Raw genomic sequence first — 10,102 nt, forward strand, 5'->3', positions numbered from 1 at the left:
GGACTGCTTGACATTAGTTGGAGTATGCATATATGGCTAGAGAGCGAGATACAATGTGTATGCAAAGAGATCGATCTATAGATGCATGTAGAGAGAAAGAGAGATAGTGTGCATGCTAGGAAGCGAGAGAGAGAGAGAGTTCCAAATATAGAGGAAGACCATGGATAGAGGATATGTGTGTGACAGAGATGGTCGAGAGATACCGACGGAGTCTTTGGCCCTGTTTCAGGCGGCAGCAAGAGCCACGGTGGGAAACGACAAGAACACACTCTTCTAGGAGGATCGGTGGATCAATGGCTTTAGGATATCTGTGAAGGAAATATGTCCTAGAGGCAATAATAAAGTTGTTATTTATATTTCCTTATATCATGATAAATGTTTATTATTCATGCTAGAATTGTATTAACCGGAAACTTAGTACATGTGTGAGTACATAGACAAACAGAGTGTCACTAGTATGCCTCTACTTGACTAGCTCGTTAATCAAAGATGGTTAAGTTTCCTAGCCATAGACATGAGTTGTCATTTGATGAACGGGATCACATCATTAGAGAATGATATGATTGACTTGACCCATCCGTTAGCTTAGCACTTTGATCGTTTAGTTTATTGCTATTGCTTTCTTCATGACTTATACACGTTCCTATGACTATGAGATTATGCAACTCCCGAATACCGGAGGAACACTTAGTGTGCTATCAAACGTCACAACGTAACTGGGTGATTATAAAGATGCTCTACAGGTGTCTCCGATGGTGTTTGTTGGGTTGGCATAGATTGAGATTAGGATTTGTCACTCCGATTGTCGGAGAGGTACCTCTGGGCCCTCTCGGTAATGCACATCACTATAAGCCTTGCAAGCAATGTGACTAATGAGTTAGTTACGGGATGATGCATTACGAAATGAGTAAAGAGACTTGCCGGTAACGAGATTGAACTAGGTATGATGATACCGACGATCGAATCTCGGGCAAGTAACATATCAATGACAAAGGGAACAACGTATGTTGTTATGCGGTTTGACCGATAAAGATCTTCATAGAATATGTAGGAACCAATATGAGCATCCAGGTTCCGCTATTGGTTATTGACCAGAGATGAGTCTCGGTCATTTCTACATAGTTCTCGAACCCTTAGGGTCCGCACGCTTAACGTTCGATGACGATTGGTATTATGAGTTTATGTTTTTGATGTACCGAAGGTAGTTCGGAGTCCCGGATGAGATCACGGACATGACGATGAGTCTCGAAATGGTCGAGACATAAAGATTGATATATTGGATGACTATATTCAGACACCGGAATGGTTCCAAGGTATATCGAGTATTTTCCGGAGTACCAGGGGGTTACCGGAACCCCCCGGGGGGTTAATGGGCCTTCATGGGCTTTAGTGGAAGAGAGGAGGAGGCGGCCAAGTGGAGGGGCGCCCCCCCCAAGCCTAATCCGAATTGGGGAGGGGGCCGGCCCCCCTTTCCTTCTCGCCCTCTTCCCTTTCCTTCCCCTCCTAGTTGGACTAGGAAAGAGGGGAACCTACTCCTAGTAGGAGTAGGATTCCCCCCTTGGGGCGCGCCCTATGAGGCTGGCCGGCCCCCTCCTCCACTCCTTTATATACGGGGGAGGGGGCACCCCATAGACACACAAGTTGATTTCTTAGCCGTGTGCGGTGCCCCCCTCCGCAGATTTCCACCTCGGTCATATTGTCGTAGTGCTTAGGCGAAGCCTTGCGTCGGTAACTTCATCATCACCGTCATCACACCGTCGTGCTGACGAAACTCTCCCTCGGCCTCAGCTGGATCTAGAGTTCGAGAGACGTCATCGAGCTGAACGTGTGCAGATCGCGGAGGTGCCGTGCGTTCGGTACTTGATCGGTTGGATCGCGAAGACGTTCGACTACATCAACCGCGTTACTTAACGCTTCCGCTTTCGGTCTACGAGGGTACGTGGACACACTGTCCCCGCTCGTTGCTATGCTTCTCCTAGATAGATCTTGCGTGATCATAGGCAAAATTTTGAAATACTACGTTCCGCAACAATGTGAGCAGGCTCCGGAAGTCTATGGGCGGGTCCGAAAGCGTATAAGGATGACAAGATCAGTCTCGGATGCATTTGGCCGCGAGTCACGACGACGCAGTTAACTAAGGATGTGGAGGATTCGATTGGTTGGCTTGGGAAAAGAAAGGCCAGTTCTCTGCGCGGTCTGCGTACGCGGTTAAGTTCATGGGACTGGAAGTGTCGCCAACGGCGACCTTCATGTGGCAGTCCAGAACGCCCTTGCAGTGCCGCTTCTTCGCTTGGTTAGCCGTCAAGGACTGGTGTTGGACGTCAGACAGATTGGCTCGGCGTGGGCCATCGTATCAGAATGCGCGCTTGTTCTGTGAGCAACACGAGGCAACAATTCAACACCTACTAATCAGTTGTGCCTGCGCGAGACAAGTCTGGCATTGGTTCAGTACGGCAACCGGCATATTCGGGTTCGAGCCACTACATAAGGAGACCTTGGGCGAGTGGTCATCATGCAAGATCAGAACAGGGAGCATCGGAGGTCTACACGCGCCAAGTGCCTCCTTGATATGTGGATGCTATGTAAGTATCAAAATGACATCGTCTTCAATGGAGCGGCTCCGTCACTAGCACGGATTACTCAATCAATCAAGGAGGAAGACTATGGGTAAAGGCAGGACTAATAAAGGGTGATGTGCACGGGTTTGAGGCGATGACGCAAGGTGGGGTAGATCATGAGTAGTCCATTTACGTATCCAGGGTGGTGTCGGATGAAATCCGCATGTAAATAACTTGTAAAGTGTGTAATTTGGGCGACTCTTCCCCCTCCCGCTTTAATGATACGCCCACTCGTGCATATTCGAGAGAAAAAAGCCACAATGCAATATGCGGCGCCGAACGAGCCGCCGCCAAAGTCCACTTATAACCCTAAAATGTTTTTTTCATGGTAATATGTGTCTCATTTATAAATCATAAGGATAATAGTGCAAGCCACATAGATCTGAGAAAACTAAAAAAAATAGCAGAACGCTAGTCTTTGCACAAAGAAACACCAGCCACGCAGTAGTAAAAGTGCAAACAAGACCAAAGAATCCTCTGAGCTTGACACCAACGCCCGTCACCTGCTTCTGGCATCATCACAACAACAACAAAAAGAAAAGAAAATGAGGGATCACTTTCATACTCGAGCTTGATGCGGCTCCATCGCTGATATGCAGCTTTACAAACCTCTAAGCTGGCTCGCAGAAGGCGTAACGATTACCGTTGAACAAATCAGACAGGGGCAACATCTCGGACACATCATCAAACTCCAGATCTGGCACCCCACGTGACTAAGTCGTCGGAGGAGGAAACCGTACTTGCCGTCCATGAACCACGAACCCAGCACACAATCCCCCATCTTCCAGATGCCGTCGATGCAGACCACAGTCCGCATCCGCTCTTGGACTGTCTCCCAAGCTCCGCGCGGGCGCTAGACCAAACGTCGTCGCAACGGCAGAGCCCGAAGACACAGGTCCACCACGAGGATGTCGCCGCCGCCGCACCATCTTCGCTTGAACAAACTGATTTTCAAATCCATCCCCAACCATATAACCTATCGCCTCGGCATAGTAGAATCTGAAAAAACTTTATTCAGCGCAATCATCGTCTCCACCGAAGCAAAGACAATGAGCAAACTAAAAACCTAAACTACACAAGCCTAAAAAGATCCATACGCGTGGATCCGGCGACCCCCCTTAGCATAGACGACCAAAGTCGTCAAGGGAGGGGAGCCGCCCGAGGGCAGCGGTGGAGGCTAGATTGAGGAAGAAAGAAAAGTCGCCTGGTATATATTCAGCCAAAGGGGTTAAGTCTTTTAACTTTGCATACACGGTTAGTAGCGGCATGCACGTACGTACGTGATTTGCCGTACGCACGTACGTACACGAGATCCGTCTTTGTTGCTCGACGATAGGAATGCAGCTAGTATCATCAGAAGCAAAACAGCAATTGTTTTGTCCACGATCGTTGGCAAAACAGGTCACGAACATGGTCTCCACGGTAGGCGGCACGAACGGGTCACGGACATGGTCTCCACGGTAGGCGGCACGAACGGGTGCCTCGACTTTTATCTGTCTTATAAAAGAAAACACGAAAATTAACAACAAGCGGGGATAGCTCAGTTGGGAGAGCGTCAGACTGAAGATCTGAAGGTCGCGTGTTCGATCCACGCTCACCGCATAATATTTTTTACATAGTATAAATTTGTTTCTATGACGCTGAAATTTTCAATGCGAATGATTTATTTAGGTAGATTCAAAGTCAAAGTTCTAAAAAAGTTCCACGACGGTGCAAATGCCGGCGGGACTCAACTAAGATATGCACTGCACTTCTATTCCCAAGCCAACTGAAATGACACGTGCGAACAAAGATATATTCTGGCTGCATGTAACAAGGGGCCAACATCAATGCTAGTATTCCCTTCATTTTTATTTACTACATACATTAGTTTTGTTTATAAACTTTGATCAAATTTTAAAGAATTTTTTTAAACATCAGTGTTGCCATTTCTTGTTGTAAGCTGAGATCGTTGTTCCTGCTTTTACCTGCACATACATCTACATTGTAGGGGTAGGGTGGGGGGTTGTAATTGTGTACAGCGATTGTCATAGAAATGTCATTGTCATGGTCTTTCCACTGGCTTTGCTGGCTAAATCCAGATTTGGATGCACCACATCCTGTTTGTTTTAGTTATTCATAGTGGTGGATATCTTATGCGAGGGGTTTCACAATGGTGTGTGAGATTGCTACCGAGAGTTTCTATCTGAGAATAGATGTCTATGAAAGCCTCCTAGCCTCCTCTTATATAATCGTGGAGGCTACGGTTTACACGTGAGCTGATGTGATCTTAGGTGCCGCCGTCCTTGTCTTGGGAGGCAAGAAGGTCTGCGGCGGCCTCCACGTGGTTTCCTTTGATCCGGGGCCTCATGGACGCGTGGACAAGCATCAGACCGAGCTCCCTTGGGCGAGCCACCCCCGGTGCATGAAACCGTCAGTGGTGCTAGAGAGTCGTTGATCTGGCCGCACAACGTTCGAATCCATCCGGATTTGTTGTGGCCCACCGAAACCAAAGGTTGGCGACAGCGGCGACGTTTGCTTGCTTTGGGGTGGTGGGGACCTGCCAAAAAAGTTCCAACAACAAGGTTAGGCACTGCGACATGCGATAGTGTAGGAGAGGAAGAGGGAGGCAGTGAGCGGCGGTTACCTCGGGTTGTAGCGTACAACTCATATTCGAGCGGACATCGGCGGCACGCGGAGCTCGTCGGTCCGACACGAGGGGGGCACCGAGATGAGCGCTCAGGCAGGGAGCTCAGTGGTTGCGCGTGAGATCGGCTAGGAGGGCCGAATACGGGCCACGACAGGTCGTGCGATTGCAGGTGGAGGCAGAAGACTTGGGAGGCTGTCCGACCTGGATATAATGATCCCAATCTAGCGGCTGGAGGAGGAGGGAGCTAGGGTTTGCTACAGGCTGCAGCTATGCAAGACTAGAGGCGACGGTAGGAAGATCCCTAGGATAGGTGGACGATTAGGTGGCGGCTAGAGCGAGAAATTGGGGAGGGGGGGGCTGGCTAGAGTTTGCCCAACCATGGAAGGGGGTGGCTACCTTATATAGAAGTGGTTGCTAGGTTGGCTTTAGGTATGGAATTTAGTGGGTTTTGAGTCTAGCGGGAGAGGGGGTAGAGGAGGTAGTTATGAGGCCATTGTTAAAGAATTTAGAACTAGAGCTAGTTACTTGCCTAGTCACTTTTAAAGGGAGAGCTTCAAATAGTGAAGCTCATAGTCTTGACAGACACTCCACTATATATGCTTGATCAGGGTCGCCATCTGTGGCTTATTCATCCTGATGACACATTTAGTATTCCTTTTAACATCCACATAAATTAATGAAATGTTGCAAATCTCAAAAATAATAAAATTGGTGTCTGTTCCAACAGTGACTGCCTAACAACCATTTGCTCCCTTAGCAAAGTAAAAGTGCCAGATCTTCTTAATTCAACCTTTTCTTTCTCCAACCGACACCAAAAATACCGCACAATCTTCTCCCCTTCACGAACCTTCCTGTCACCTGCCTTCCCAGTGTCTCTCTCTCCCATAACATGAGCGGTCGGGTGAGGGAAGCAGCCTGTTGAAGAAGGCTGTGAGGCATGGATGGGCACACATTTTGGATCTTTTTGTAGTGACATTTCCCTCTATCTCTCTTCAGTATAATGCTACTAATCTCCTCCATGGATCTTCTAGGTACCTTGATACATCTCCGTTGTATCTACTTTTCCTAGCGCTTTTCCTCTTGTTTTGAACTCTAATTTGCATGATTTGGACGAAACTAACCCGGACTGACGCTGTTTTCAGCAGAACTACCATGGTGTTGTTTTTGTGCAGAAATAAAATTTTCTCGGAATGGAATGAAACTTTGCGAGGATTTTTTATATAATAAAAGAGAATTTCTGGAGCCAAGAACCATTGGAGGGGGGCACCTGGGTGGGCACAACCCGTTTCATTCTGGGTTGTGCCCACCCAGGTGCCCCCCTCCGATGGTTCTTGGCTCCAGAAATTCTCTTTTATTATATAAAAAATCCTCGCAAAGTTTCATTCCATTCCGATAAAATTTTATTTCTGCACAAAAACAACACCATGGTAGTTCTGCTGAAAACAGCGTCAGTCCGGGTTAGTTTCGTCCAAATCATGCAAATTAGAGTTCAAAACAAGAGGAAAAGCGCTAGGAAAAGTAGATACAACGGAGATGTATCAAGGTACCTAGAAGATCCATGGAGGAGATTAGTAGCATTATACTGAAGAGAGATAGAGGGAAATGTCACTACAAAAAGATCCAAAATGTGTGCCCATCCATGCCTCACAGCCTTCTTCAACAGGCTGCTTCCCTCACCCGACCGCTCATGTTATGGGAGAGAGAGACACTGGGAAGGCAGGTGACAGGAAGGTTCGTGAAGGGGAGAAGATTGTGCGGTATTTTTGGTGTCGGTTGGAGAAAGAAAAGGTTGAATTAAGAAGATCTGGCACTTTTACTTTGCTAAGGGAGCAAATGGTTGTTAGGCAGTCACTGTTGGAACAGACACCAATTTTATTATTTTTGAGATTTGCAACATTTCTTTAATTTATGTGGATGTTAAAAGGAATACTAAATGTGTCATCAGGATGAATAAGCCACAGATGGCGACCCTGATCAAGCATAGTGGAGTGTCTGTCAAGACTATGAGCTTCGCTATTTGAAGCTCTCCCTTTAAAAGTGACTAGGCAAGTAACTAGCTCTAGTTCTAAATTCTTTAACAATGGCCTCATAACTGCGCCCCCTCCAAGCGCGCCCAGGTGGGTTGTCCCCACCTGGTGGCCCCACAGACCCTGAAACCGACGCTATAAAATCACATATTTTCAGAAAAAATTAATGAGAAAGATTATCGCGTTCCACGAGACGGAGCCGCCGACATCTCCTGTTCTTCATCGGGAGGCCAGATCTGGAGTCCGTTTGGGGCTCCGGAGAGGGGGATCTTCGATCTTCGTCATCACCAACCCTTCTCCATCACCAACTCCATGATGCTCCCCACCGGGAGTGAGTAATTCCTTCGTAGGCTCGCTGATCGATGAGGAGTTGGATGAGATTCATCATGTAATCGAGTTAGTTTTGTTAGGGCTTGATCCCTAGTATCCATTATGTTGTGAGATTGATGTTGCTATGACTTTGCCATGCTTAATGCTTGTCACTTTGGGCCCGGGTGCCATGATTTCAGATCTGAACCTTTTATGTTATCACCATTATATCCATGTTCTAGTTCCGATCTTGCAAGTTATAGTCACCTACTACGTGTTATGATCCGGCAACCCCGGAGTGACAATAGTCGGGACACTTCCCGTGATGACCGTAGTTTGAGGAGTTCATGTATTCACTATGTGTTAATGCTTTGTTCCGGTTCTGTATTAAAAGGAGGCCTTAATATCCCTTAGTTTCCAATAGGACCCTGCTGCCACGGGAGGGTAGGACAAAAGATGTCATGCAAGTTCTTTCCATAAGCACGTATGGCTATTTACGGAATGCATGCCTACATTATATTTATGAACTGGAGCTAGTGCTGTATCGCCCTAGGTTATGACTATTATATGATGAATATCATCCAATGAATTCACCGATCCAATGCCTACGAATTTCTCTTATATTGTTTCTGGTAAGTTACTACTCATATTGTTACTGTTACGCTTGCTACAAAATCATTGCTATCACTGAGACCTTTACTATTGCTATTGCTACTACTATCAAAACTATCATACTACTTTGCTACTGATCACTTTGATGCAAATAATTAATCTCCAGGTGTGATTGAATTGACAACTCAGCTGCTGATACTTGCAAGTATTCTTTGGCTCCCCTTGTGTGGAATCTATAAATTTGGGTTGAATACTCTACCCTCGAAAACTGTTGCGATCCCATATACTTGTGGGTTATCAAGACCTTTTTCTGGTGCCGTTGCCGGGGAGCATTGCTATATTTTTTGAGTCACTTGGGATTATTATCAATTTATCACTATGAAGAATCTGAAGGATGCTAAGATTAAGATTTTTCCCTCTAAGACGAGGGGAGGTAAGGAACTACCATCCGGCTCTGCTTTAGATTCACCTTCTATTATAAGTAGACTTGCAACACCACCACATGCTATTAATCCTGATATTTCGCAAGTTATTGATGATGCTACTTCTGCTATGAATCATACTTATGATGATGCTAGTACCTTGCTTGATGATAATGTGCCACTAGGTGAATTTCTTGATCAACAAATTGCTAGAGTAAGACATCATGATATTGTTGAAACTGATGATGAGCTTGAACCTGAAAATCTTGAAACACATATTAGAACTATCCCTCCTAGATATGAATTTCCAAAAGTATCGGAAGGTTATGCTATGAATGAGGAGACATCTAGAGATATTCTTGCTTGTAAGGATAGAGATGATCTAGAGAAATTATTATGCAAGTATAAAGAAAAATCTTTGAATGCTAGAATGCAATGTGATCATAAGTTTGCTACTTCACCTATCTTTATTGATGATAATGATTATGAATTCTCTGTCGACCCAGAGTTAATTACTTTGGTTGAATCTGATCCGTTCCATGAAACTGTTGTGGCACATCTTACTAAGTTGAATGACATAGCCACCCTTTTTGCTAATGATGAAAAATTCGCTATTACTATATTCTAAAATTATTTCCGTTCTCATTAAAGGGTGATGCTAAAGCTTTGTACAATACTCTTGCTCGTGGTTGTGTGCGTAGTCCCCCGGACATGATTTATTACTTCTCTGAAAAATATTTCCCTGCTCATAAGAAAGAAGCCGCCTTACTAGGAAAGATTTAACTTTGTGCAAATTGAAGAAGAGAGTCTCCCACAAGCTTGGGGGAGGCTTCTCCAATTGCTTAATGCTTTGCCCGATCATCCCCTTAAGAAATTTGAAATACTTGATATCTTCTATAATGGACTAACTGATGTTTCTAGCGATTTCCTAGATAGTTGTGCTGGTTGTGTTTTCAGGGAACGAACTATTGGGCAAGCTGAAGAATTATTGAATAACATATTGAAAAATTATGATGATTGGACTCTTCCTGAACCACTGCTTAAACCCACTCCGAAGAAGAGGGGTATCTTATATCTCATTCCTGAAGATATGCAAGAGGCAAAGAAATCTATGAAGGAAAAAGGTATTAAAGCTGAGGATGTAAAAAATTTACCTCCTATTGAAGAAATACATTGGCTTTATACACCACCACCACCTAAGGTGGTAGAGGTAAAATCTCTAATGAAATTCAATGATAATGACAATCCTCACAATATGCACCCTAGCCAATGCCTTTATGAGTTTGAAAATTACATTAGAAAGCAAGATCACTTCAATGCAAATGTTATGAAACAATTGAAATACAATTCTGATATGATTGCTCGCTTGAGTGACTTGTTATTTAGAATCTCAAATGATGTTAGAGGTGTGGGGAAGCATGCCTCTATGGTTCAAACTCAGTTAATCTCAAATTATGTTAGAGGTGTGGGGAAGCATGCCTCTAT

General features: G+C 45.2%; 1 non-coding gene across 1 annotated transcript; it reads left to right on the top strand.

Moving 5' to 3' along the window:
• Positions 1-4,147: 4,147 nt before the first annotated feature.
• On the top strand, positions 4,148-4,220 carry TRNAF-GAA (transfer RNA phenylalanine (anticodon GAA)). The gene has a single exon. It is a non-coding gene; the product is annotated as a tRNA-Phe (tRNA).
• The last annotated feature ends 5,882 nt before the right edge of the window (positions 4,221-10,102 follow it).

This window comes from Aegilops tauschii, chromosome 7 (genome assembly GCF_002575655.3).
Source record: "Aegilops tauschii subsp. strangulata cultivar AL8/78 chromosome 7, Aet v6.0, whole genome shotgun sequence".
In the NCBI taxonomy this organism is placed as follows: domain Eukaryota; kingdom Viridiplantae; phylum Streptophyta; class Magnoliopsida; order Poales; family Poaceae; genus Aegilops; species Aegilops tauschii.